The sequence below is a fragment of the Grammomys surdaster genome, unplaced genomic scaffold (assembly GCF_004785775.1).
Source record: "Grammomys surdaster isolate TR1022 unplaced genomic scaffold, NIH_TR_1.0 125476, whole genome shotgun sequence".
Taxonomy (NCBI): domain Eukaryota; kingdom Metazoa; phylum Chordata; class Mammalia; order Rodentia; family Muridae; genus Grammomys; species Grammomys surdaster.
In genome coordinates, this window is record NW_021620336.1 from 601,745 (window position 1) to 604,503 (window position 2,759).

The 2,759-nt window shown below is 40.9% G+C and overlaps 1 pseudogene; it reads left to right on the forward strand.

Moving 5' to 3' along the window:
• The first annotated feature begins 1,138 nt into the window (after window positions 1–1,138).
• On the forward strand, window positions 1,139–2,313 carry LOC114637999 (annotated as a pseudogene).
• The last annotated feature ends 446 nt before the right edge of the window (window positions 2,314–2,759 follow it).

The following is a 2,759-nucleotide window of genomic DNA, read 5'->3' on the forward strand; positions in this document are numbered from 1 at the left end:
TGAGAGTGAGGTTCCGAAAAAAGAATAGGGGTGTGTGTGTGTGTGTGTGAATCTGTGAGTCTGTGTGTCTCTTGTCTCTGTGTCTGTGTCTTTGCTTGTGTCTGTGTGTGTCTGTATGTCTGTGTCTTTGTGTCTGTGTCTGTGTATTAGAGGAAAAGGGGAGGGAAGGAGGAAGGAAGAGAGAGAGAGAGACAGAGAGAGACAGAGAGAGACAGAGACATACCCAAAAGTGAGAAATAGAAACATGTACAACACTTGTAAAGGAAAAGAAAAGGTCAATCCAATGCTTGCCAACCTCCTTATATTTCAAACAACCCAGAATAAGAGCCTAAAACTTGAGAGTTTCTTTAAATTGTTCATATATATATATATATATATATATATATATATATATATCAGTATAATAATAACTCATCAGCTGTAGTATCTACAGCAATGGATTTAAATTTTTCATCATACTACATGCCCTAAAATAAATGCATTTATACACATATGTAATTTCATAAAGATGAACCGTATAATTAATCTTCAAATAGCTATGGTTAACATTATATAACATTTTTTCCATAACTTTTACTGTGCTTATAGCTCCGTAGTTTCAAAACCAATCTTTTTCTGAATCTTATTTGGAGTCTAAAATTTTGGGAGATAAAAGCACAATATATATGGACTCATCAATAAATGAATCAATGAATAACAGATGTCATAAGCTCCTGGTGAAAAGGTAGATTAAAGGAGAAACAAGTTATTTAGAAATCACAGACCTTGATTGAGAAATGAAATGCTTGGGTAAGTTCTTATGGGTTCTGTATCCTGTTGTGCCCCAGGTCATGCTAACAATGCACTGCCACAAGTATGTATATTACAAGAAGGGGTCTTCCTTGTTTCCTCCATCTATTCAAACAATATAAGGGTGGGTAACCAGAACCTTGTGTACATATACAAGCCTCCCTTTAGCGAAAATGTGACCTAATGTTTACAACTAAGAAGCAATTTCTAGGCTCCCAAAATATTTTGAAGTTATAAAACTAGTTCCCTAAACTCATAGCTAGAACTTTGATTATGGGATTCGGAGGGTAGAAAAGGGAATATGGCTCTTCCTCAGCTCCAGGCCTCTCAACTTCGTGGTGTTGCCAAAATGTCACTTTCTAACAAGCTGGCTTTGGACAAGCGGGTCTTAATGAGGGTGGACTTCAATGCTCCTATGAAGAACAACCAGATAACAACCAAAGGATCAAGGCTGCTGTTCCAAGTATCAAATTCTGCTTGGACAATGGAGCCAAGTCGGTTGTACTTATGAGCCACCTGGGCCAGCCTGATGGTGTTCCCATGCCAGTTACTGCAGAACTCAAATCTCTGCTGGGCAAGGATGTTCCATTCTTGAAGGATTGTGTGGGCCCAGAAGTCAAGAATGCCTGTGCCAACAGGCAGCAGCTGGGACTGTCATCCTGCTGGAGAACCTCCTCATTCATGTAGAGGAAGAAAAGAAGGGAAAAGATGCTTCTGGGAACAAGGTTAAATCTGAGCCAGCCAAAATTGATGCTTTCTGAGCCTCACTGTCCAAACTAGGAGATGTCTATGTCAATGATGCTTTTGGGACTGCACACGGAGCCCACAGCTCCATGGTGGATGTGAATCTGCCACAGAAGCCTGGTGGATTTTTGATGAAGGAGCTGAACTACTTTGCGAAGACTTTGGAGAGTCCAGAGCAACCCTTCCTGGCTATCTTGAAAGGAGACAAAGTTTCAGAAAAGATCCACCTGATCAATAATATGCTAGACAAGGTCAATGAGATGATCATTGGTGGTGAAATGGCTTTTACCTTCTTTAAGGTGCTCAACAACATGAAGATTGGCACATCTTTGTATGATGAAGAAGGAGCCAAGATTGTCAAAGATCTCACGTCCAAAGCTGAGAAAAATGGTATGAAGATTATCTTGCCTGTTAACTTTGTCACTGCTGACAAATTTGATGAGAATGCCAAGACTGGCTGAGCTACTGTGGCAGATTGTTTGGAATGGTCCTGTTGGGCTATTTGAATGATAAGCCTTTGCCAGGGGAACCAAGTCACTCATGTATGAGGTAGTGAAAGCCACTTCTAGGGAATGCATCACTGTTATAGGTGGTGGAGACACTGCCACTTGCTGTGCCAAATGGAACACAGAGGATAAAGTCAGCCATGTAAGCACTGGGGGTGGTGCCAGTCTAGAGCTCCTGGAAGGTAAAGTAATTCCTGAGGTGGATGCTCTCAGCGATGTCAACCTAGTGTTTTCCACATCTCCATTTGGTGTTAGCACAAGACTGAGCAAGTGACCAAGATGCAGCACCAGGAACCCTTAAACAGTTGCACAGCCTCTCAGCTAGTCTTTACTGCATCGGGATTTGTTTACGTTCTTCAAGATCCTGTTTCAATTCCTTAGTGACTAAAGCCATTGTGCATTGTAGAGGGCATCTATTTATGTTTACCTAAGAATTTCTACAACTCATTGTTTATAATAGCTGAGTAATATTCCATTGTGTAAATGAACCACATTTTCTGTATCCATTCCTCCGTTGAAGGACATCTGGGTTCTTTCCAGCTTCTGACTATTATAAATAAGGCTGCTATGAACATAATGGAGCATATGCCCTTGTTATATGTTGAAGCATCTTCTGGGTATATTCCCAGGAGTGGTATATCTGTGTCCTCAGGTAATGCTATGTCCATTTTTCTGAGGAACCACCAGACTGATTTCCAGAGTGGTTGCACCGTCTTGCAA